At 44.0% G+C, this 27,413-nt stretch overlaps 1 protein-coding gene across 9 annotated transcripts in view; it reads right to left on the minus strand.

The window, feature by feature from the left end:
- Positions 1–27,413, minus strand: part of r3hdm1 (R3H domain containing 1) — a 139,011-nt gene that overhangs the window by 94,865 nt on the left and 16,733 nt on the right. For all 9 annotated transcript variants that reach the window (XM_078403401.1, XM_078403408.1, XM_078403402.1 and 6 more), the window contains exon 2: positions 6,824–7,019. The gene's annotated coding sequence lies outside the window, so the exon portion shown is untranslated. The remainder of the gene's footprint in view (positions 1–6,823; positions 7,020–27,413) is intronic.

The following is a 27,413-nucleotide window of genomic DNA, read 5'->3' on the forward strand; positions in this document are numbered from 1 at the left end:
CCTGAATATATCGTATATTTATACGTAACAGCGATTGCAGCAAAACGGCGGACCGTAGCACGACGGTTTTCGCACCGCCTCAATCGCCAATCTCGCGCTCGCTCGGCCGTGATATTTTCATTTAATTTGGTCGCGTGTTTTTTAAGTTACAGAGGTTTTAAAGCGCTGCCCCCCCCTTTTTCAGGGGGGCGCTGCGGTGCAGATTTAGTTTTCAGCTTGTGGCTTGTGACGGCTACATTTGTTTCGAAAAGTTTCCAGAAAAGGATTTAGTTTTCAGCTTGTGACGGCTACATTGTTTCGAAAAGCTTCCAGAAAAGCACTGATTGTTTTGTTATTGCAAGTCAAGTCAAGCCAAGTCAAGTCAATTATATTTGTATAGCACATTTAAAAACAACCCATGTTGACCAAAGTGCTGCACATCTGATTAGGAAAAAAAAAAAAAAATAAGGTTATAGTGATCACTTGACATACACAGATCAGGAGGACGGGCCCAACGGGCACACTTGGAGAGTAAGAGTGGGGCTGGGGGAGGAGAGAATGGGGGGTGTGGGGACGGGCCCAACGGGCCCGCTTTGAACGGGCACACTTGTTCTAGTCTATCTATATACTATTAAAACTCAGATCTTGTGTATATTTTTGAGAATGACCTGAACCGTACGTAACATCGATTGCAGAAAAAAGGCGGACCGTAGCGCGACGGTTTTCGCACCGCCTCAATCGCCAATCTCGCGCTCGCTCGGCCGTGATATTTTCATTTACTTTGGTCGCGTGATTTTTAAGTTACAGAGGTTTTAAAGCGCTGCCCCCCCCCCCCCTTTTCAGGGGGGCGCTGCAGTGCAGATTTGGTCTTCAGCTTGTGACGGCTACTTGTTTCCAACATTGTTTCGAAAAGTTTCCAGGATTGTTTTAAAGTGCTGTTTTTTGTTATTGCAAGTCAAGTCAAGTCAAGTCAAGTATTTGTATAGCACATTTAAAAACAACCCACGTTGACCAAAGTGCTGCACATCTGATTTGGAAATATAGTGGTCACTTGACATACACAGATCAGGAGGACGGGCCCAACGGGTAAGAGTGGGGCTGGGGGAGGAGAGAATGGGGGGTGTGGGGACGGGCCCAACGGGCCCGCTTTGAACGGGCACACTTGTTCTAGTCTATATACTATTAAAATTCACTTCTTGTTTATAAATATGTTTGTATCCTGGGTTTGTGTATATATCAGTGATTGCGGCAAAACTGTAAACCGTCGCGTCACGGTTTTTGCACCGCCTTGATCACCAACCTCCCATCTGACCGGCCGCGATATTTTCATTTAATTTGGTCGCATGTTTTTTAAGTTACATAGGTTTTAAAGCGCTGCCCCCCCTGATTTATCGAAGGTTTTACAGAAGGGGGGCGCTGCGGTGCGGATTTAGTCTTCAGCTTGTGACGGCTATATTGTTTCGAAAAGTTTCCAGAAAAGCACAGATTGTTTTAAAGTCACTTGACATTTCCAGAAAAGCACAGATTGTTTTAAAGTCACTTGACATACACAGATCAGGAGGACGAAAATGGGGGGTGTGGGGACGGGCCCAACGGGCCCGCTTTGAACGGGCACACTTGTTCTAGTATACTATTAAAACTCAGATCTTGTGTATATTTTTGAGAATGACCTGAACCGTACGTAACATCGATTGCGGAAAAAAGGCGGACCGTAGCGCGACGGTTTTCGCACCGCCTCAATCGCCAATCTCGCGCTTGCTCGGCCGTGATATTTTCATTTACTTTGGTCGCGTGATTTTTAAGTTACAGAGGTTTTAAAGCGCTGCCCCCCCCCTTTTCAGGGGGGCGATCAATCGCCAATCTCGCGCTCGCTCGGCCGTGATATTTTCATTTACTTTGGTCGCGTGATTTTTAAGTTACAGAGGTTTTAAAGCGCTGCCTCCCCCCCCCTTTTCAGGGGGGCGCTGCAGTGCGGATTTGGTCTTCAGCTTGTGACGGCTACATTGTTTCGAACATTGTTTCGAAAAGTTTCCAGGATTGTTTTAAAGTGCTGTTTTTTGTTATTGCAAGTCAAGTCAAGTCAAGTCAAGTCAATTATTTTTTTATAGCACATTTAAAAACAACCCACGTTGACCAAAGTGCTGCACATCTGATTAGGAAAAAAAAAAGAAGGAAGTTATAGTGGTCACTTGACATACTCTCCCCTCTCCTCAACAACCGCTGCGAGTAATCCCAGCTCGGTTAGGCCACAGCCGCCGCTGCGCTGTCCGTCTCCAGTAGTCCACCGCTCCGGGAGAATAAGAGTGGGGGGGATGGGGAGGGTAGGAGGAGGAGAGAGTGGGGATGGGAGGGAGAGTGGGACTGGGGAGGGGGACAGTGGGGGTGGGGGGGAAGGGTGGTTGGTGGTGGGGGGAAGAGAGAGTGGGGGAAAGAGGGGGGGTGGAGAAAGGGGAGAGTAAGACTGGGGCTGGTGGAGGAGAGAATGGGGGGTGGGGGGAGAAGAGAGAGCGGGGGAAAGGGGGGTGGTGGTGAAAGGGGAGGTGGGGGAAGAGTTAGAATGGGGGTGGGAAGGAGAGAGTGTCCTCCTCAGTCACACCCTCTCCCCTTCCCCCCGTCAACGAGGATTGGGCCCAAATTTGTCTGGTATATATACGAGGATTGGGCCCAAATTTGTCTGGTATATATAATAAATTTTCATAATATAAAATAAATTTTATTTGTCATATGTAGGTTGGCACAGGGTAAACGGTACAATGAAATGTATTTGACAAGACAACGGATCACCTCAGCAGTAATATTCCAAGGATAAATATAAGATTTTAAAAATGACATTAGTAAGGTAAAAAGACAATATTAAAAATAGATAAAAAGACAATATTAAAAATAATCAACATATTGGGGGCGTGGCTGTGTTCTGCAGCTGCGGCTCACCGGCAGTCTCTCTGTCTTTTTTTTTTTTTTTTGTCTATTGTCATCGTTTAATGTACGTTTTGTTCTATTTTTAACTCTGTTTATGTGGGGGGTGGTGGGGGGGTGGGGGAAACATTTTTTTCTAATCTCCTCCTCAACGGAGATGCGACCCTTACCGTGTCGTATCTCCGTTCGCGCTACGGCCTAACATCGTGGAGTCGGCGGCCTCCAGCTGGGATCGACCTTGAAGACTCCGGTCGCAGGGCCTGGACTTACCATCTCGGAGGCTTCGGCCGTGGGCCCTGCAGACCGCAACATCGGGAGCTCGCAGGTCCCTGGCTGGCGACCGGCTTTCAGGAGCTCCAGCCGTAGCAGCTTCGACCGCCCCGGAGCGCGAGGTACGATCGACCCGCTCGCAGGCCCCTCATCGCCCTGCGTGGCCTGGCCGCGGCACTTTCCATCGCCCGGTGGGGGCTCAGGACCTTCATCGGCCTGCTCGGCTCGGCTCTCGGACTTTCCATCGCCCGGTTGGAAGCCTCGATCGCCTCGTGGCGCCACGGGAGAAGAATGAGGAGGAGATAATGACTTTTTTTTGCCGTCCATCACAGTGAGGGTGTGCCTGGAGCAATCACTGTGATGGCTGTTTGTGTTAAAATTGTATCTGTGTGTCCTGTGCTTTTTGTTGTCTACTGCCGGACCCTGACGTGAGAGGACGCTGGCGCTGTTTGTTCGCCGCTTCTCCGTCAGGATAATTTGTCTGTTTGTTTTTATGTTATGACTGTTTTTGTAAAAGCGCTTTGAGCACCTGGTAAAGCGCTATATAAAATAAATGCTTATTATTATTATTATTATTATTATTATTATTATTATTATTATTATTATTATTATATGATTTGAAATGTGTTTATGAGTTCAGAAGCCTGATGGCCTGATGGTAGAAACTGTTCTTAAGTCTGGTGGTACGCGCAGCCATACTCCTGTATCGTCTGCCTGACGGTAACAAGGAGAACAGCCTGCGTGCTGGGTGGCTGTGGTCCTGGATGATGCTGCGTGCCTTCCGCAGGCACCGCCGGTCGAAAATGTCCTGAATGGCCGGGAGACAGTTGCCAGTGATGTGCTGTGCCGTCTTCACCACTCTCCGTAGTGGTTTGTGGTTGTGGGCAGAACAGTTCCTGTACCAAACTGTAATGCAGCCTGTCAGCGGGCTCTCGATGGTGCATCTGTAGAAGTTTGTGAGGATGCTGGCGTTCATGCCAGACTTCCTCAGTGTTCTCAGGAAAAACAGCCACTGGTGAGCCTTCTTTGTTATTGTGTCCGTATGCAGTGTCCAGGAAAGATCCTGAATGATGTGCACACCGCGGAACTTAAAGCTGCTGATCCTTTCAACCTCAGCATCACCGATGTGGATGGGAGGTGTCCACTCCTCCGCTGTAGTCCACGATCATCTCTTTAGTTTTGCTGACATTGAGAGAGAGATTATTTTCCTGGCACCAGCGTTCAGTGCCTTTACCTCCTCGTTGTAGGCCGTCTCATTGTTGTCTGTGATGAGGCCCAAGATGGTCAAGTTGTCAGCAAACTTTAGGATGTAGGGGAGGGGGAGAGTACGGGAGGGGAGGGGGGAGTAGGGGAGGGGAGGGGGGAGTAGGAGAGGGGGGAGTAGGGAATAGGGGAGGGGAGGGGGGAGATAGTAGGAGAGGGGGAAATAGTAGGGGAGGGGGGGGAGTAGGGGAGTAGGGGAGGGGAGGAGTAGGGGAGGGGAGAGTAGGGGCGGGAAGAGTAGGGGAGGGGAGAGTAGGGGAGGGGAGAGTAGGGGAGGGGAGAGTAGGGGAGGGGGAGAGTAGGGGAGGGGGGGAGTAGGGGAGGGGAGGGGGGGGAGTAGGGGAGGGGAGGGGGGGAGTAGGGGAGGGGGGAGTAGGGGAGGGGAGGGGGGAGTAGGGGAGGGGAGGGGGGAGTAGGGGAGGGGAGGGGGTAGGGGAGGGGAGGGGGGAGTAGGAGAGGGGGGAGTAGGGGAGGGGGGAATAGGGGAGGGGAGTGGGGAGGGGAGGGGAGGGGGGAGTAGGAGAGGGGGGAGTAGGGGAGGGGGGAATAGGGGAGGGGGGAGATAGTAGGAGAGGGGAGAAATAGTAGGGGAGGGTGGGAGTAGGGGAGGGGAGGAGTAGGGGAGTGGAGAGTAGGGGAGGGGAGAGTAGGGGAGGGGAGAGTAGGGGAGGGGAGAGTAGGGGAGGGGAGAGTAGGGGAGGGGAGAGTAGGGGAGGGGAGAGTAGGGGAGGGGAGAGTAGGGGAGGGGAGTAGGGGAGGGGAGTAGGGGAGGGGAGTAGGGGAGGGGAGTAGGGGAGGGGAGTAAGGGAGGGGAGTAGGGGAGGGGAGTAGGGGAGGGGAGTAGGGGAGGGGAGTAGGGGAGGGGAGTAGGGGAGGGGAGTAGGGGAGGGGAGTAGGGGAGGGGAGTAGGGGAGGGGAGTAGGGGAGGGGAGTAGGGGATGGGAGTAGGGGATGGGAGTAGGGGAGGGGAGTAGGGGAGGGGAGTAGGGGAGGGGAGGGGGGGATGTAGGGGATAGGAGGGGGAGGAGTAGGGGAGGGGAGGGGGAGGAGTTGGGGAGGGTGGAGGAGTAGGGGAGGGGAGGGGAGAGTAGGGGAGTGGGGGAGGGGAGATTTGCTCCTTGGGCTCAACCCCACTTGGGGTCCATTGATTTGCTCCGACCTCCCACTCGATGCACGATTGGTCCGGCTCCCACGTGGGAAGAACGCCGATGCTCCCCGCTGATTGTTTGCCGGCAGGTCCTGATTTGCTCCTGCCGTTTACCCCCACGTGGAGTCCATTGATTGGCTACGACTTCCCGCTCGACGCCCAATTGGCCCGGGTCCCCACGTCAGGTCGAATGATTGGTTCTGACCTCCCGCTCGACGTCCAATTGGTCTGGGTCCCACGTGGGGGTGTGGTTTCTTCCCGCTCAAAGCAACTGCCGTCGCAGTCGAGCTGACACTGCTGCTGAATGAGGGCAGTCTCGTGGATCTCCGAGAGAGGATTTTAACTATAAAAACCAAACGCGATTTTACCATTTCACGATGGGAACCCAATGAGGAATGGACCCAACGGGTCCACTTGGTCTAGTTCCTTCTAAAACTGCCTACAATAGAATTGCATGAACTGATAAAACACATTTAAGATTCTATGTTCGTCCTGATTCCCCACTGCAGCCATAGCATTATTATTGGATGTGGCAGAGAAAAGGGCAATGGGATAATCCATGGTTTGACAGTAAAATTGTCTTGACTGAAGCTTTCATTTGATAGTGACTGCACCTCGGAAGAAACGAGGTTGCATACATTTAAAGATTCCAGTTAAGAACAATATACAAATACCTAAGAATGGGTGATGTGATGGATATCGGTTGAACATAAAATAAAAGAATGGGTTATATGTCTTTGATTTTATTTCTCCCAGAGGAAGATTAAAATTGTACAACATGATTCCAAAAGATATATAAAATTTGTTATAGATCAAGCAAAGCATAGAAAAAGCAAGAATAAATCTTTCCGTGCAACAACTACTTAGCGTTTGCCTGAATGAAACCAGTGGAGCTTGAGAGGGTTTGTTATGATATGCAGATGGTTCCAGAGCATGAAACAACTTCTGTTTTGATTTAAACAAAAAGTGGATGTATGTCAATTTTTCATGAGATTAAAGTGGGGCGAGAGAGAAAGTATGATCAAGATGGGAGTGTGTATGCAAAATAAATATTGTCCTTCTAATATAAATGGCAACTGATGAGATTTAATTGATCCAAGGTGATATTTAGTTATTAAGCTAGTTGATGCAGTATCTTTTGATTTATCTAATAACATTAAAATAATTTTTTTGATAACTAAACTTTGTTGCTGTCCTGCACAGTGCAGAATCCCATGTTGGAAATCACTGTAGTAGTCATGAATGTACCTTCGGCCTTTGACAGCAATGCTTCTGTAATGAGGTAATAAACCAAACCAAGGTTCCTCCTTAGTGCTGCTGATGAAGATGTCAATTGTATTGAACCTGATGGAAGCTGATAAGGAGAGTCCCATGTCCTTATCAACAGTGTGGAGTCCTGGTCCGAATCCTCCTCCTACTGATCAGGCAAATCATTCCCAAGCACCTGAAGAATAAAGAAAATTGAAGCATATTAACTTCCATAGATTCCAGTCAATCAACTTCAAAATGGTCAAGGAAACAGTAAAGCATGATTCCTTTAAACCCTCTAATGCAATAATTTGGTGTCATTGTTTAGTTTAGTTTAGATACAGCGCGGAAACAGGCCCTTTCAGCCGAATTGGGTCCACACCGACCAGTGATCCCCGCACATTAACACTATCCTACACACACTAGGGACAATGTTTCCATTTACCAAGCCAATTTACTTACAAACCTGTACGTCTTTGGAGTATGGAAGGAAACTGAAGATCTGAAGTACTCCAAAGACGTACAGGTATGTAGGTTAATTGGCTGGGTAAATGTAAAAATTGTCCCTAGTGGGTGTAGGATAGTGTTAATGTGCGGGGATCACTGGGCGGCACGGACTTGGTGGGCCGAAAAGGCCTGTTTCCGGCTGTATATATATGATATGATGATATGATCTCGGAGGTAACCCACGCAGGTCACGGGGAGAACATACAAGCTCCGTACAGACAGCACCCGTATTCGGGATCGAACCCGGGTCTCCAGTGCTGCATTTGCTGTTAGGCAGCAACTCTACCGCTGCGCCACTGTGACTGCCACTCAGTTGATCTTTTTACAGAATCAACCTTTCTTCTTTACATCAATACATTCAGACTAAGGAAGCCTGCACTGCAACATAGTATGCAGTTTACTGATGCTGTTCCAATCAAAATAATTCTGCAAAATAATTTGAGTCATGAAGAAAAGATTTGTCATTAACCCTTCAGGTGCAAATAACAGTTTTCCATCTTTGAACAATTGTGATGCTTAATTTTTAGTAGACACAAATGGGAAAAAATAAATTAAAATATATTTGGATATAGTAAATAAGATGTTAAAATACATTTAGAAATAACAATGAATAAATTAATAAGTTTATTGGCCAAGTATGCATACACAAGGAATGTGCCTTGGTGCTCCGCTCTCAAATGACAACACAAACATACAGTTAACAATTAAGAATAAAGCATAACCACATCAAAACAATAAGGATACACCATTACGGTCTAAACATGTGGGTGAAAATAAACCAGAGCAAAAAAAGAGACTACAGACTTTGGTTATTGAGTAGAACTATCACTCGTGGAAAAAAACTGTTTTTATGCATTATATTTGTTATTCTTCACACGAATTATGCAATTTGTTCCATTTCCATCTATATCTATTATTTGTTGTGAAGATTTCACGAAATCTTTGTGATTCTGTGATACAAGTCGAAGCTTTTTATTTGTCTTGAAATTAACCTCGTTAAAAACACCTCTATAAAGCAAACATCAAAACAGTTCTAAGCCAGTTCCAAATAGCCTGAGTTGCAAATGTGACTGTGTTATATTTATACCGATGATTTAAAATAATTGCATTACTTGCAAACAGTTCGATAGTATCTAATGCGATGAACTTATTTGAAGAGAGGAACTGTCAAAGGCCCTACCTTTCATTAGGCAAGAGAAAAGCCACAAACAGCCAAAAGCAGTTTTGCAATGACTGCACAACCTGTAGAAGCACAGGTGCAAGAAAATCATCCTGAAATACTTCATATTGAACAAAAGGACAAGGAAACGAAACCAGAATATGCAGAACAGAAGGAAAAGCCAATTATAAGTGATGCAGTTCTCCCATCTCAAATGTGTGGGCATATTGGGGCCAGTGAGGAAACCTGCATCGCCTCCAAAGCAGTCCAAGCTGATCTATTGGCTGGAGAATCTGGTCCTGAAAATACTTGTCTGAGCACAAAGATGACTGAGGCCAACTCTGAACTAATACCAGATATTAAACTTACTGTGTATGATGAAGCAGCTAATCCACAACCACCATATGAAGTGCTGGAGGAGAATGGATCGTTGTTGCATTTAGTTGAACTAGCACCAGAAAATCGTGAATCTTCGGATCAAGAAATCGTAGAACTGGAAACTTCAGGGGATCCTGCACCAGAAAACCCGGCACACCTTGAAGACGTTTCAACCCAAATAATTGCTGAAAAAAACTAGTTCCACAGAACTCCACAGTTTTTGTCGATAGTGGAAAACTAAATGAATCCATCACCAGCAAAACTGAAGATAACCATCCAGAAATCTCTGTTACAAATGGAACTACCCTGGATGGAGAACTGAGAAACCAGAGCACAGTGGAAGATGGACATTATTGTCTAGAATTACCTTTCAAGTAAGAAAACGGCAGAATGGCACCATTAAAACAGATGACGATTCCCAGAATGGAGCTAATGGCTACAATCCTAGCTGTCAGAGTTGACACAATGCTGTGTATAGCATTACAGCTTCAACTGGACAAATGTTTATTAGTAATTGTTTCATTATATACTTAAAACAATTAGGGGCCGGTGTGTAGGAGTCATTTGTGTTTATTAGCTGTCTTAGCATATTATATTATTTTTTATCCTGCTGTATTATTTTTGGACACTTGGGGGTTGTTGTGAGATGAATACATATATGGGCATATGTGCATATATGGACTGGGAGGAGCCAGAATTAGGAGTATAATTGGGAATGCACTGACGTAATGCTTCAGACACGAGGGGAGCTTGGCTAGATACAATTCTTATCAAGTCTATGACGGGAGAAATACTATCTGTTTGTAACACTGCTTCAATAAACAACTAATTAAACTGAAACAGCATGAAGATCTCTCTGTTGTTGTTTGCGTCAAGAATGATCACTCTACTCCTTTCGTGGTGGTGACTAAAGGAGACGACTCGATGGTAAGGACTGGAGTTGCCCATAGACGTAATGTTGGGACTCTTGAAAAGTATTAAGGTGGATAACTCCTAAGGGCCTGTTAGGATCTATCCCAGGTCATTGAAAGAGGCACGAAAGGATATTGCAGGTATCTCTCGCAGGACTTTGTGACCTCGCCAGCCAGATGCGAGACGACAGATAGAACCTGATGTTGTTCCTTTATCCAAGAAGTGAAATAAAGATATTCCAGGAAATTTTGGGCCCGTGAGCCTCATGTCAATTGGAGGGAAACTGTTAGTCTTAGATCACACATCATGGTAACAGGCCATTCGGCCCAACTTGACCATGTTGACCAAGATGCCCCAATCAACATTAGAGATTTAGGTTTATTATTATTGTCATGCGTACAAGCTACAGTGAAAAGTTTTGTTTTACATACGATCTAAAAAGAATCAAATATACTTTCCATAAATACAATCGACAAATCCAAGTACAATAGATAGAGCAAAGGGGAAGATGCAGAGTTCAGAATATAGCTTGCAACATTGTGGTGCATCAGTTCTAGGTTAGTCCTACCTGCCCACATTTGGCCCATATGCCTCTAAACTGTTTTAATCAATGTATCTATCTAAATGTATTTTACATGTTAATCATAGTACCTCCCCCAACTACCTCCCTTGGCAGCTTTTTCCATATCCTCACAATATATTTCGCCATCTGTGTGAAAAAGTTGCCCCCAGGTTCCTATTAAATCTTTCCCCTCGTACTTTAAATCCATTTCCTCTGGTTCTTGGAGGAATTCTCGGAGAAATTGGAGGAACAGTAACTCATATTTCGCTTGGGCAGTTTACACCCGAGCGGTATGAACATTGACTTTTCCAACTTCAGATAGTTCCTCTGTCCCTCTCTTTCCCATCCCCCTTCCCAGTTCTCCCAGTCTTCTGTCTCCTACTACATCCTATCTTTGTCCCACCCCCTCCCCTGACATCAGTCTGAAGAAACATCGCCCATTCCTTCTCTCCTGAGATGCTGCCTGACCCGCTGAGTTACTCCAGCATTTTAAACAGCATCTGCAGTTATTTTCCTATACATCCTCTGGTTCTTGATTCTTCTACTCTGGGTTAAAAAAACATTCATTCACCTTATCTATTTCACTCATGATCTTATACACACACCTCTATAAGATTACCTCTCAGCCTCCTACACTTAAGTAATAAAGTCCGAGGTTTAATAAAGTAATAAGTAATAAAAACCTCTCCCTTTCGCTCAAGTACCAATTAGAAAATTCTTAAGAATATGATTTTCTCACATTTGGAAGAGTATGGGGCAATTAGGAAGTCAGCATGGGCTTGTCAATGGCAGGTCATATGTCTTAATAACCTGATATTGGTTTTTGAAAAGTTGATGAAGATGATTGATGAGTGTAGAGCAGTGAACGTTGTCCACATGGAATTTAGTAAAGCATTTGATAAATTCCCTTCCAGATAGGCTAAAATAGCAGATTAGGATGAATAAGATCCATGGTAACTTGAATTCATATGGCTTAGCCACAGAAGACAGATTGTAGTGGTGGAAGGGCGTTATTCTGGTTGGAGACCTGTGACCAGTGACGTTCCACAGGGAGACACAAAATGCTGGAGTAATTCAGCGGGACAGGCAGCATATTCTTACCTAAACATGTTCCACAGGGATCAGTGCTGAGACCTTTGTTTGTGATATATACAAATGACTTACACGCAAGTGAAGATGTGATGGTTAGCAAGTTTGCAGAGGACATCAGGATTGCTGGAGTTGCTTTCAAGGCTGTCAGTGGATACAGTGGGATACACTTCAGTTACAGATATTGAAAGAGAAATGGCAGATGAAGTTTAATCTGAATAAGTGCAAAGTGTTACACTTTGGGAGATGGAATACAAGTGGAAAGTATAATTTATGGCAAGACCCATAACAGCATTGATGTGCAGAGCGATCTTATACAAGGAGAGGTTAGACAACATTGATTTGTTTTCTCTGGAGCATTGGAGGTTGAAGGGAGACCTGATAAGTGTATAAAATTATGAGCAATAGATAGGGGAGTCAGAATATTTTTCCCAGCGTGAAAATATGAAAGACTAGAGGGCAGTTTTAAGGAGAGGGTCAAAGTTTAAAAGATGTGCAGGGCAAGTTTTTTTATACACAGAGTAGTGGCTGCCGGAATGCTATGCCAAGAGTGGTGGTGGAAGCAGATAGGATAGTGGGTTTTGGATATGGATATGCTGGGAATGAAGGGGTATGGATCACGAGCAGGCAGAGGAGATTTGTTTGAAATGTTCAACTCGGACATTATGGGCCAAAGGGTCTGCTCCTGTTTCATGCCCTATTATCCAATTATTGATCCTCTTTGCCAATTGGAATTATGGGATATTGTTAGTACAATGCAAGACCATACTACCAATGAAGAAGCAACAAATTAAATCTTAGGCAACAAATGTATGTAATAAACAATGAAAAGTTAACTTATGACAATCAGCAACAAGCTATATTCCACCTTGCAAATAAAAAGCACTTCATATTAAATACACATTAAATATCAATAATGTGTTAAAATGTATTTATACATCTTAATTCTTGCACACCTACACTTGTGTTACAGCAGAAGCCGAGGAGCATATTGTTAACCACACAATAACACACTGTACAAAAATACTGCTTCCATATTTAATAAGTAGGTCTCCTTTAGGCATTCAAATCTAAAAATAAATTATGAAAATAGCACGTCTATGATCAGTTAAGCTAAAATCCTTCTGTTGATAATTCCGATTGTGGTTTCAATGTTAACAGTTCATGATTATGCTATCCAGGATATTCAACTGCTATGCACACCAGTAATCTATGTGACAAATTTGTGACACCAGAACAGTTCAAGAACTTTATTTATTGATCATGGGATGTGAATATCACCAGCCATGCAAGCTAACATTGATTGTCCATCCCTAAACACCTGTATTTAAGATACAGTAATGAAACAACCACAATTTGGAGTCAGGACAGATTTTGTCCCTGAAAGATACAAGCGAATCATATCGGTCCATTTGTCAGAATGTTACTAAAACCCATGATGAACAGCATTGGGACAGCAGTAGTTCTCAAACAGGTACTTCTAACCCTATCTGCAGCAGACTCTGTTCTCACATTAGTCTTATCAGACAAATCAAGTGGAAGCAAGTCGTCTCAATGATAAGGAAATACTCAAGTTGGAGGCATCAAATTTCAGAATTAGGTTTATGTTTGAATGCAAATTCTCTAGTTTCCATGGCGGAATTTAAATTTCCATGGTGGAACCCAGGTGTCTGGTACTGTAAACGCTGTAAGGCAGCAACTTTACCGCTGCGCCACCGTGCCACCCTTATTTTTCACATCATCTTGAACTACTGAGATGAACCCAATATTTCTTATTGATTAGAACGTGTGCCAAGGGTTATGGGGAGAAGGCAAAGATCAGTAATGATTGAATGGCGGAGTAGACTCGATGGGCCGACAGGCTTAATTCTACTCCAATAACTTGTGAACCCAATATTTTAAGTTCATGTTTTTTTGCACCACCAACCAGCTTCACCACAAAACAATTGGATTTATAATCAGTGCACCATCTGTAGAGGAAGAGGAATGGTCAATGGTTCCTGTGATGACCCTACAGGTTCAGATATTGCTCAACTCACTCGTGTCTCCAACTGACACAGGAAAAGTTTGACATTTTCAGAACCAATACTTATTCCACTTATTAAAAAAATGAATATAAAATGAAATAAAGCAATTTGGATTGTGTTTGCTTTATTTATATTTTATTTAAGGCAGCTCAGAAAAATTATTGGAGATCCTACAATGTCCAACAATCTTGAACAATCTTGTATTATTTTCACATCACCTTGAATTACTGAGATGAACCCGCTATTTTAAGTTCATGTTTTTTGCTCTACCAAATAACTTCACCACAAAAAAATTGGATTCATAACCTGTGTAAAATAATCAAAACTGTACCAGGAATGTTTTATATGGATTTCAGGTCATCCATTATTTTTGATTGTACTTATTACTTCATGGTAAAATATTCATAGCGAATAAAACAGAGCCAAAAGTACATTTATTAAAAAATCTGTTGATTGCTGCTCGTGATAAATTAGTAACATTTTACATCATACTAAAAACCTAGTCATTTGTCACGCATGCTCTTCATACCAAATAGAATTTCTTCCCAACGAAAATATAGTTTGTGTTTATAGTCAAAGGTAATACCAAATCTGATAAAATATCATTAATCGATAGAATGGTGCTCAAAATGAATCTTCTAACAAAAGCCAACTACAGTATTTGATTTGCAACAATGCAATACAGAATGTAGAACTTTCCATCGAGTTAATTAATTTGAATTATTTATTTAAATTAGAACTGTAAAATGCCAGCTTCTAATATGAGGAAGGACATCCTTGTTATGTGCAGATTCACCAGGTTAATCCCCGGGATAGCGGGACTGTCATATGAGGAAAGATTGGGCTTTTTGTATTCACTGGAATTTAGAAGGATGAGAGGGGATCTTATAGAAACATATAAAGTTATGAAAGGACTGGATAAGCTAGATGCAGGAAAAATGTTCCCTATGTTGGGGGAGACTAGAACCAGGAGCCACAGTCTAACTGAGATGAGAAAAAACTTTTTAACCTAGAGAGTTGTGAATTTGTGAAATTCTCTGCCACAGAAGGCAGTGGAGACCAATTGAATTTAAAAGAGTTAGATGGAGCTCTTGGGGCTAGCGGAATCAAGGGGTATGGGGAGAAGGCAGGCACGGGTTACTGATTGTGGATGATTAGCCATGATCACAATGAATGGCGGTGCTGGCTCGAAGGTGCGAATGGCCTACTCCTGCACCTATTTTCTATGTTTCTATGTAATGTTGCTTGATTTAATTTATTTGTACATTCAACTTTCTGACAAATAAGCTTGTGCCAGTTGCATGCAAAAAACCTCAAATAAAAGTTTAAAAGTTCTTTCAGCCAAAACATTGACCATGCTGACCAAGATGCCCCATCGACACTAATCCCACTTGCTCGCATTTTGACACATCTCTCCAAACCTTTCCTATCCATGTACCTGTCCAAATGTCTTTTAAATGTTCATCGATGTAAAAATGTAGCTGGCTTAACTACCACCTCCAGCAGCTCGTTCCACATACCCACCACTATTTATGTGAAAATGTTACCCCTCAGTTTCTTATTAAATCTTTCCCCCCTCATCTTAAACCTGTATTCTCTGGTTCTTGATTCTGCTACTCTTGGTAAAAGAGTACGTTTACCCAGTGTATTCCCCTCATGCTCTTATACACTTCTGCAAGATCACCCTTCAGCCTCTTACGCTCCATGAATAACATCCTAACCTGTCCAACCACTCACAATAGTTCAGGGCCTAAAGTCCTGGCAACATCCTCGTAAATATTTTCTGCACTCTATAGTATTATTGGCATCTTTGTTGTTGCAGTATTACCAGAACATAATATTTCAAGCACTCACTGAGTCCACACTGACCAGTGATCCCAACACACTAACATTATCCTACACACACTGGGGCCAATTTACAAATTCACCAGTGTCAATTGACATATAAACCAAATGTCTTTGGAGTGTGAGAAGAAACCGGAGCACCCAGAGAAAACCCATACAGATCATGACAAAAATGTACAAACTCCGTACAGACACCACACGTAGACAGGATCAAACCTGGGTCTCTGAAGCTGCAAGGTAGCAACTCTACCGCTGCGCCTCCATGCAGTTCAGTTGTCTTGTGCAACTGCAACATAACATCCCAACCTCTATACTCAATACCCTGACTGATGAAGGCCAATGTATCAAAAGTTTTCTTTAAAACCCTATCTACCTGTGATACACTTTCAAGGGACTATGAATTTACACTCCAAGGCCCCGCTTCTCTAGAACACTCCCCAGAGCCCTGCCATTCACTGTAAAGCCCATGTCCTGGTTTGACTTCCCAAAATGCACACCTCACTCTTATCTACATTAAACTCCATAAACCATTACTCGGCCCACTTGCCCAAACGATCAAGATCCTGCTGAAATTTTTGATCATCATCTTTGCTATTTACGAGACCACCCACTTCGGTGTCTTCTGCAAACTTACTAATCATGCTGTCAACTTTCCCATCCAAATCGTTAAGATAAACAGCAAATTAGTAATGTACAAAAAAGGAACAGCAAATGCTGGTTTACAAAAAAAGACAAAGTGCTGGAATAACTCAGAGGCTCAGGCAGCATAACTGCAGAATATGGATAAGTGGTGCTTCAGGTCATGACTCTTCTCGCCTAGCTGGGTGCAGTGTACTGATTAAGAGATTTTGATAAAAAATTGAACGTGTATTTTTGTCCTTTAAATTAGTGCTATCTGCAGCACCAACACTAAATCTGGACCAAGGAAATAAATTGCGAATTCTTGATTTAAGAAATGGTTTATGATGATTTTCTCTATTAAAAGACAAGCTAAACATTTTTCATAGGTGGCTGCTTTTTAACAAGGAGCTGCTATCTACTCTTCATTGCTTAGAACAGTGGGGTTAGGAGGAAATGCAGAAGCATGTGGTGGTTGGTGGGAGGAGGAGTATACTTAATGGTGCATAGGACTCCTCAGGGAGAGCCTTCAAAGTCTTGCGGAAGCTGATCCAATCTCAGTCTTGTGCTGCAGGACGCCCTATCTGCTGATATGCCAGCACTGGGGCCAAAGATTGCAAGTTGAAGTTTGTACTTTGTACACACCTTGACCTTTATAAAAACTTCAATTGTAAGATACATAAAGTGAGACGTGCACATTAACCTGCATAACACACAAGAAAATGAAACCAACATTTCGGTGAACTACATAGGAAATGCCTTGACCAGTTTTCCATTTCTCTCTGCATAGACGCTGCCTGCCTGACCTGCTGAGATTTTTTTGCATTTTTAGTTTTGCTACCAGTAAAAGGGCGTTCATTTTTGGAACTGGCAACATTAATTTTGATGGAAGCATGGCATCATATTAGAATATTTTGATTGCTGAATGGCTCCATTAAATGTCTGCATCCAAATGGACAAGGGAGTGCCAGTGGATGTAGTGTACCTGGACTTTCAGAAAGCCTTCGACAAGGTCCCACATAGAAGATCAGTGGGCAAAATTAGAGCACATGGTATTGGGGGTAGGGTAATGACATGGATAGAAAACTGGTTGGCAGACAGGAAACAAAGAGTAGGGATTAATGGGTCCCTTTCAGAATGGCAGGCAGTGACTAGTGGAGTACCGCAAGACTTGGCACTGGGACCGCAGCTATTTACAAAATACATTAATGACTTAGATGAAGGGATTAAAAGTAACATTAGCAAATTTGAGGATGACACAAAGCTGGGAGGAGGATGCTATGAGGATGCAGGGTGACTTGGACAGGTTGTGCGAGTGGGCAGATGCATGGCAGATACAGTTTAATGTGGATAAATGTGAGGTTATCCACTTTGGTGGTAAGAACAGGAAGGCAGATTTTTATCTGAATGGTGTCAAGTTAGGAAAAGGGGAAGTACAAAGAGATCTGGGTATCCTTGTTCATCAGTAAGCATGCAGGTGCAGCAGCAATAAAGAATGCTAATGGCATGTTGGCCTTCATGACCAGAGGAGTTGAGTATAGGTGCAAAGAGGTCCTTCTGCAGTTGTACAGGGCCCTAATGAGACCACACCTGGAGTACTGTGTGCAGTTTTGGTCTCCAAATTTGAGGAAGGACATAATTGCTATTGAGGGAGTGCAGCGAAGGTTCACTAGGTTAATTCCCGGAATGGCGGGACTGTCGTATGTTGAAAGACTGTAGTGACTGGGCTTGTATACACTGGAATTTAGAAGGATGAGAGGGGATCTTATTGAAACATAAGATTAGTAAGGGATTGGACACGCTAGAGGCAGGAAACATGTTCCCAATGTTGGGGGAGTCCAGAACCAGGGGCCACAGTTTAAGAATAAGGGGTAGGCCATTTAGAACGGAGATGAGGAAAAACTTTTTCACTGAGAGTTGTAAATCTGTGGAATTCTCTGCCTCAGAAGGCAGTGGAGGCCAATTCTCTGGATGTTTCCAAGAGAGAGTTAGATAGAGCTCTTAGTGATATCGGAGTCAGGGGTATGGAGAGAGGGCAGGAACGGGGTACTGATTGTGGATGATTAGCCATGATCACATTGAATGGCGGTGCTGGCTCGAATTGTCTATTGTCAAACAGAATGGAGTCGCAAATCTTTTAAACCCAAACATGGTCTATAAGTCTAAAAGCACATACCTGTTACGAAGAATGGTTGTGATAATTGTAAGCCAATCATTAATGCCCCTAATGTGGTTCAAGTGCATTTCCATGAATTTGCACATACATTTCAGTGCAGCATTCTAGGATACAATCTTCAGCTGCTTCATTTTGACCTTCCTCAGAAGTGGAACTGTTGCCTGAAAAATAATTCAGTTTCTTTGGTAATAATGCCTGTATGCAGAAAAGCTTGGACTCTATCCAGACCTGGGCTGATGAGCTGCCCAGGAGGTTAGCGTTAATGTGCGCCATGACCAGGTTCTCAAAGCACTTCATGATGGTCGATGTCAGAGCTTCTGATGATTGTCATGAAGGCATGCTATCTTGCTTTACTTTGGCACTTGGATGCTAGGGTAATCTAGACTTGGGTGCACATTAGATCCAGCCTCTCAGACAGCCTTAATCCACGGTAGTTTGCCTACTATTTCAGACACATCCTCCTACTTATCCTTGAACCATGATCCTACAGACGAGCACCAGGCCTTAATCTCACACAACATTTCTGATTTCATCACTTCTGGCTGTCTGCTTTCCACAGCCTCCAACCTTATCATTTCCCAGCCGCACATTCTCCCCAAAATCCATAAACACAACTGCTGTGGCAGACACATTGTTTCTGCCTGCTCCTGTCCCATGGAAATTATTTCTACGTACCTCGATTCCATCCTATTCCCCCCAGTCCAATCGCTCACGACCGATGTCCAAGATACCTCACATGCACTTCGTGTCTTTAATGACTTCCACTTTCCGAGCCCCCACTCACTCATCTTTACTATGAACCTTCAGTCACTCTATACCTCTATCCCCCACCAGGAAGCCCCACCGTTTCTTCCTCGACTGCAGAACCATCCAATTTCCCTCTACTAACACTACTCTGTCTAGCGGAGCTGGTCCTCACCCATAATAACTTCCTTTGACTCCTCCCACTTCCTCCATGTCCAAGGTGTAGCTATGGGCACCCACATGGGCCCCAACTATGTCTGCCTCTTTGTAGGGTACATTGAACAATCCCTGTTCCAGGCGTACACTGGCCCTATCCCCGAACTCTATCTCCGTCACATTGATGACTGCATCGGTGCCACCTCCTGCACCCATGCAGAATTCATGGACTTTATCAACTTCACCACCAATTTCCATCCTGCACTCACACCATCTCCAACACCTCCCGCCCTTTTCTAGATATCACAGTCTCCATCACAGGAAATGGACTATCGACTGACGCCTATTACAAACCCAATGACTCCCACTATTATCTCAATGACACTTCTTCCCCCACCCTGCTTCCTGAAAAAACTCTATCCCCAACTCCCAATTCCTCCATCTATGCCGCATCTGCGCCCAAGATGAGGTGTTCCATATCAGGGCATCCGAGATGTGCTCATTCTTTAGGGAACAGGGGTTCCCCTCTCCCATCATAGATGAGGCCCTCACTCGTAACTCCTCGGTACACCGCAGCTCCGCCCTTGCTCCCCCTCCCCCTAGTTGCAACAGAGACAGAGTCCCCCAAGTCCTTACCTTCCACCCCATCAGCTATCACATACAACACATAATCTTCCAAAATTTCCCCCACCTCCAACAGGATCCCACCACGAGCCACATTTTCCCATCTCCACCCCTTTCCACCTTCTGCAGAGACCGTTCCCTCCACAACTCCCTGGTTAACGCATCCCTTCCCACCCAAACCACCCCCTCCCCAGGTCCCTTCCCCTGCAACCGCAGAAGATGCAACACCTGTCCCTATACCTCCTCTGTCCAGGGACCCCGACAGTCCTTTCAGGTTAGGCAGAGGTTCACTTGCACCTCCTCCAACTTCATCTACTGTATCCATTATTCATGATGTGGACTATTATACACCGGCAATACCAAACGTAGACTGGGCAATCGTTTTGCTGAACACCTTCGCTCAGACACCTGAACCAACCTAATCCCCGGTTGCTAAACACTTTAATTCTCTTTCCCATTCCAACACAGACCTTTCTGTCTGGGGTCTCCTCTATTGTCAGAGTGAGGCTAAACACAAATTGGAGGAACACCATATCATATTTTGCTTGGGCAGCTCACAGCCCAGTGGTATGAATATTGATTTCTCTAACTTCAAGTAACCCCAGGATTCTCCCTCTATCGCTCCCCCACCCAAGTCGAACCAGCTTCTCGTTTTCACTCAACAAACAGCTAACAGTGGCCTGTTTCCTCTCTCATCGTTACTTTTTTTGCATATCTTTCATTCATTGTTCTTTATCTCTCTATAGCATCGTCCATATCTCTCGTTTCCCTAATCCCTAACCACTGAAGGGTCTCGACCCAAAAAGTCACCTACTCCTCTCTCCAGAGATGCTGCCTGAGTTACTCCAGCGTTTTGTGTCTATTTTTGGTTTAAACCAGCTTCTGCAGTTCCTTCCTACACATTTCGTCTGCCTACTATCACAACAGGTCCACAGCAGATGCCATCCTCCTCGCCCTACTCTCATCCCTGAAACATCTGGATGACAAGAACACCTAGGTCATTGATTCTGGCTCCACCTATAACACCGTAATCCTAAACAAACTAATCACTGAACTCCTGGACCTAGGAGTCAGCATCCCAGCCCCTCAGCCACTGGATACTTGACCAGTTGAGCCATAGACCATAATTAGCAAAGATAGAAAACAAAACATCCTCCACAATCATGCTCCACAAGGATCACAAGGTTTTGTTCACAGCCCTTGCTATATTCCCGATATACCTTGTGGCCAAATTCTGCTCCAACTACACATACAAGTTTGCAGATGAAACCACTGTAATGGGCTGGATCTCAAACAATGACACAACCAAGCACAGAAAGGAGATAGAAAGTTTAGTAACATGGTAACCCGACAACAACCTCTTCTTCAATGTTAACAAGACAAGGGAGCTGGTATTGACTTCATGAAGCAAGGGGGAGTATGGCACAATTAGCAAAGATGCCGGTGGAGATGATCGAGAATTTCAAGTTACGATGTGTAAATATAACTAACTTTTTTTTCCTGATGGACAAACACATCGCAGCCATACCCCAGAAACCACACCAACACCTCTACCTCCTCAGATGACTAAGGGAGTTCACCATGTCTCAAACAACTCTTACCAACTTCTACAAAAACACTGTAGAAAGCATACTATCGGAATGCATCACAGCTTGGGTTTGACAAAAGCCTAGCCCAAGACCACAAGAAATTACGCAGCATTGTGGATGTAGCCCAGTCCATCACTCGGACTAGGCTCCCGATCTCAACTTCATCTACATATCATGCAGCCGTGGGAAAGCAGCCCAACACAATTAGGGACGTTTTCACCCTAGTCGTTTCCTCTTCTCCCCTCTCACATCAGGCAGAAGTTATAAAAGCTTAAAGATTCATTCTACATTCATCAACAGGTTCTTTCCTGCTGTTATCAGACTACTGAATGGTCCTCCTCGAAGTTAATCCCGATCTTCCAACTTAACTCATTGTGGACCTTGAATCTTTTCTTTGTAACTAACAATATAATGTTGTAACTCTATATTCTACATAATGGTATTTTTCTCTTTGCATTATATGTGGTGCTAGTGTATGACTTGATTGTCCTCATGTATAGCATGATTTGCTTTGACTGGATTGCAAGTAAATATTTCTTACTGTATCTCCGTACATATTGCAATATAAATACTAAGGGAAGTGCTGAGCAATAACCATTTCCAACAGGAAAAAAACATACCTGCTTAACTTTAAAAAATGCAAATTCACAAATGGATTTTAAGAAAAGAATGCTTGAGGTCATGCATAATCAGTGAATCAGCTGATTATTCATCTGAAATAAAGTCCAAATGCCACAAGGAAGTGAGCAACACAAATCTTTAAAATTCTCATTCTGTTGTTTGGAATGAAAAGCCTCACATTTGGATATTCAATCAATTCAATCAACAGCCCTCCAAAATGCCAGGTAGAGAAAGGTGTCTCCTTCAACAGATCTGAATGGGCAACTCGATGTGAAGTAATCCATTGCTTGGAATGTATGGGAATTTAAAAGATAAAATTATAATAAAAACAGCATGTTACGAAGACATACATGTGAAAATATAACCATATGATGTGGATACCATCTCAAAATCTACGATTAACAACCTGAAGGCCACTATAGATCAAAAATGCACCGGACAAGCTGCGTAAATGCCATATTTTTAAGGGAAGTTGAGAGGAGATAGCTTCTGTAATAAGACGACTGCCCAACTCCTCAATCCTCCCTTATCAACAACAAAAGACAAATTAGGATGTTGATGAAGACTTCTCACTAATACAAAATAGAAACAACAATGACTTGTGCAAGACACTACAGGAATTCCTGGTTTAAAGATTGTCGTTTTTTTCATGAAAGGTAGAACTACAAGAAAAACATTGTGAAGCCAATCTAACTCGGGACTGAAGGCAGATAAATCCCCAGGGCCTGATGGTCTGCATCCCAGAGTACTCAAGGAGGTGGCCCAAGAAATTGTGGATGCATTGGTGATTATTTTCCAATGTTCTCTCTACTCTGGATCAGTTCCTGTGGACTGGAGGGTAGCTAATGTAACCCCACTTTTTAAAGAAAGGAAGGAGATAGAAAACTGGGAATTATAGACCAGTTAGCCTTACATTAGTAGAGGGGAAGATGCTGAGTCGATTATTAAAGATATAATAGCAGCGCATTTGGAAAACAATGACAGGATCCGTCGAAGTCGGAATGGATTTATTAAGGGGAAATCATGTTCGACTAATCTTCTGGGATTTTTTGACAATGTAACAAGTAGAATGGATAAGGAAGAGCCAATGGATGTGGTGTATCTGGACTTTCAAAAAGCCTTTGACGAGGTCCCACACAAGAGATTAGTGTGCAAAATTAGTGCACATTGTATTGGGGGTAGGGTCTTGACATGGATAGAGAACTGGTTGGCAGACAGGAAGCAAAGAGTAGGAATTAACAGGTCCTTTTCAGAATGGCAGGCAGTGACTAGTGGGGTGCCGCAAGGCACAGTGCTCAGACCCGTTATTTACAATATACATTAACGATTTAGACAAAGAATTAAATGTAAAATCTCCAAGTTTGCGGATGACACAAAGCTGGGTGGCAGTCTGAGTGCGAGGAGGATGCTACGAGCCTGCAGGGTGACTTGGATAGGTCGGGTGAGTGAGCAGATGCATGGCAGATGCAGTATAATGTGGATAAATGTGAGGTTATCCACTTTGGTGGCAAGAACAAGAAGGCAGATTATTATCTGAATGGTGTCTGATTAGGAAAAGGGGAGGTGCAACAAGATCTGGGTGTCCTTGTACATCAGTCACTGAAAGTAAGCATGCAGGTACAGCAGGCAGTGAAGAAAGCAAATGGCATGTTGGCCTTCATAGCGAGAGGATTTGAGTATAGGAGCAAAGATGTTCGACTGCAGTTGTACAGGGCCCTAGTGAGACTGCACCCCGAGTATTGTATGCAGTTTTGGTCTTTTAATTTGAGGAAGGACATTCTTACTCTTTAGGGAGTGCAGCGTGGGTTCATCAGGTTAATTCCCAAGATGGCCGGACTGACATATGATGAAAGAATTGTCGACTGGGCTTATATTCACTGGAATTTAAAAGGATGAGAGGGGATCTTATAGAAACATATAAAATTAAGAGATTGAACAGGCTAGATGCAGGAAAAATGTTCCCCATATTGGGAGAGTTTAGAACCAGGGGTCACAGTGGAAGAATAAGGGGTAGGCCATTTAGGACTGAGATGAGGGAAAACTTTTTCACCCAGAGTTGTAAATTTGTGGAATTCTCTGCCACAGAAGGTAGTGGAGGCCAATTCACCGGATGTTTTCAAGAGAGTTAGACATAGCTCTTAGGGCTAACGGAATTAAGGGATATGGGGAAAAAGCAGGAACGGGATGCTGATTTGGGATGATCAACCATGATCATATTGAATGGTGGTGCTGGCTCGAAGAGCCCAATGGCCTACTCCTGCACCTATTTCCTATGTTTCTACCTTTCCCTCTCAACCTTATTCTCCTGTTTTCTTCCTGTAACCTTTGATACCCTTACTAATCAAGAACCTATCATTTTTCAGTCAGACAGTTGTGAATCTGTGGAATTCTCTGCCTCAGAAGGCAGTGGAGGCCAATTATCTGAATGCATTCAAGAGAGAGCTAGATAGAGCTCTTAAGGATAGCGGAGTCAGGGGGTATGGGGAGAAGGCAGGAACGGGGTACTGATTGAGAATGATCAGCCATGATCACATTGAATGGAGGTGCTGGCTCGAAGGGCCGAATGGCCTCCTCCTGCACATATTGTCTATTTTCTGTTTTAAAAATGCCCAAAGACTTGGCCCCCATAGTAGTCGGTGGCAACATATTCCAGATTCACCACCTTCTGGTTAAAGAAAATCCTCCTCATCTCCAGTCTAAAGGCATGTCCTTTTATTCCGATGCTGTGCCCGCTGGTCACAGAAACGGGCCCTTTGGCCTAACTTGCCCATGCCAAACAGCACACCCCATCCACACTAGTCCCATCTGCCTGCATCTGGCCCATTTCCCTCTGACCTATCCTATCCATGTACTTGTCCAAATGTTTTTTTGAATGTTGTGATATTTAAATGTTGGGTTCCACTGGCCGCTCGTTCCACATACCTACCACTTTTTGTGTGAAAAAGTTCCCCCTCGGGTTCCTATTAAATCTTTCCCCCTTACCTTAAACCTACGTCCACTGGTTCTCAATTTCCCTAATCTGGGTAAAGGTCGAGGGGCATTCACCGTATTAATTATACACCTTGAAAAGATCATCCCCTTATCCTCCTGCACTCCAAGTCATAGCATGCTCAACCTCTCCCTATGGCTCAGGCCCTTGAGTCCTGGCAATATCCTCGTAAATCTATTTCTGCACCCTTTCCAGCTTAACATCTTTCCTTTAACAGGGTGAGTAAAACTGAACACAATTCTGTAAACATGTAAATATATCTTTATTGCCATTGTATAGGGGTACAACGAGATTGGGAATGCGCCTCCCATACGATGCAATAATTTAATTAGCTAGTCAGTATTAATTTAAACAACCCAATGAAACAAATTGTAACAGTTTTAAAACAGAATAAAGTGCAAGTAGATCTGTGCCGGATCACTGTGCGATGTTCCATCCGGCTCAGCAGGTTCATAGCAGCTATGGCCCTGGGGATGAAGCTGTTCCTGAGTCTGGAGGTGCGGGCGTATAAGGCCTTGTATCGTCTCCCGATGGAAGGAGTTCGAACAGACTGTTGCAGGGGTGTGAAGAGTCTTTGTGGATGCTGGTGGCTTTTCTGAGGCATCGTGTGTTGTAGATGCCCTCCAAGGCTGGTAGCTGTGTTCCGATGGTCCTCTGAGCTCTATGGACTACCCGCTGAAGAGCTTTCCTCTCTGCCTCCGTGCAGCTGAGGTACCACACAGGGATGCCATGTGTTAGGATGCTCTCTATGGTGCAGCGGTAGAATGTCGTCAGCAGCTGTTGGGGTAGACCAGACTTCTTCAGTGTTCTTAGGTAGAACAGTCGTTGCTGTGCCTTCTTGACCAGCGCAACAGTGTTATTGGATCATGTTGTAACACAAACTCCCATCTTCTACACTCAAAACTGATGAAGGACTATGTGCCAAAGCAACCCTGTGTCACCACTTTCAAGGAATTATATACTAACACTCCGAGATCCGTCTGCTCTACAACAATCCCCAGAGCCCTGTCATTCACTGTGTAGGTCCTGCCCTGATTCGACTTCCCAAAAATCAACACCTCATACTTCTCTGTATTAAATTCCATCAACCATTCCTCAGCCCACCTACCCAACTGATCAAGATCCCGCTGTAATTTTTGATGACCATCTTCACTATCTACAATACCACCCACTTTAATGTCATCTGCAAACCTTCTACTAAATCATCGATAAAGATGACAAACAGCAATGTTCTCTTCATCATCTTCTGCTTCCTTCCATGAAGCCAATTTTCTATCTCTCCTCAGATCCCATGCAATCTAACCTTCCTAGACTCTCCCGCTAGTGGAAACATTCTCTCCACATCTACTCTATCCAGGCCTTTCATTATTCGGTAAGTTTCAATGAGATCCCACCCACATCCTTCTAGACTCCAGTGAGTACAGGACCAGAGCCGTCAAACGCTCATCATACGTTAACTCAATAATACCCTGGATCATTCTTGTAAACCTCCTCTGGATGCTCTCCAATGTCAGCATATTCATCCTCAGATATCGGGCCTGAAACTGCTCACGATACACCAAATGTGGTCCGACCAGTGCCCTATAAAGCCTCAGCATTACATCACTGCTTTTATATTCCAGTCAAAATGATTGTTAACATTGCATTTGCCTTCCTTACTACCAATTCAATCTTTTGGGAATCCTGCACCAGCACACCCAAGTCCCTATGCACCTCGGATTTCTGAATCCTCGCCCCCTTTATTCCTACTCGCAAAGTGCATGACCGCACACTTTGCTACACTGTATTCCATCTGTCACTTCTTTGCCTACTCTGCCAACCTGTCCAGGTCCTTCTGCAGACTCCCTGCTTCCTCTGCACTACCTGCCCCTCGACCTATCTGTTCATCATCTGCAAACCTGGCCACAAAGCCATTAATTCCATCATCGAAATAATTAATATACAACATGAAAAGTAGCAGATCCAACACCTATCCCTGCGGAACACCATTAGTCACCGGTAACAAACCAAAAGAAAGCCCCTTTATTCCCACTCTTTGCCTTCTGCCATTCAGCAACTTTCTATCCATGCTAGCATCTTTTCTCTAATACCACAGGCTCTCATCTTGTTAGCCGCCTCATGTACAGCACCTTATTGAGGCCATCTTAAAATACAACAAAACAACATCCACTGACTCTCCTTTGTCTATCCTGCTATTTCCTCAAAGAATTCCAATAGTTAAGCAAGATATCCCCTTCACAAACCATGCTGACTTTGGTCTATTTTATCTCGGAAACCTCATCCTTAATAATGGACAAATCTTACCAACCACTGAAGTCAGGCTAACTGGTCTATAGATTCCCGTCTTTTGCCTTACTCCTTTACTGAATAGTAGAGTAATATTTATAATTTTAGTCCTCTGGGACTACCCCCGACTCTTGTGATTCTTGAAAGATCACTTCTAATGCGAGGATCCCTTTCCAATTAACTTGAACCAGCTCCTCCTTCATGCTCCTTAAGTTGCCTTTACCCAACAGTAAAACCAAAACATCTGATTCCATCTTCTCGCTCTCAAACTGCAGTGAAATTAATAATGTTGAAATACTGTGCACATG

The sequence above is a fragment of the Rhinoraja longicauda genome, chromosome 8 (genome assembly GCF_053455715.1).
Source record: "Rhinoraja longicauda isolate Sanriku21f chromosome 8, sRhiLon1.1, whole genome shotgun sequence".
NCBI classification, from domain to species: domain Eukaryota; kingdom Metazoa; phylum Chordata; class Chondrichthyes; order Rajiformes; family Arhynchobatidae; genus Rhinoraja; species Rhinoraja longicauda.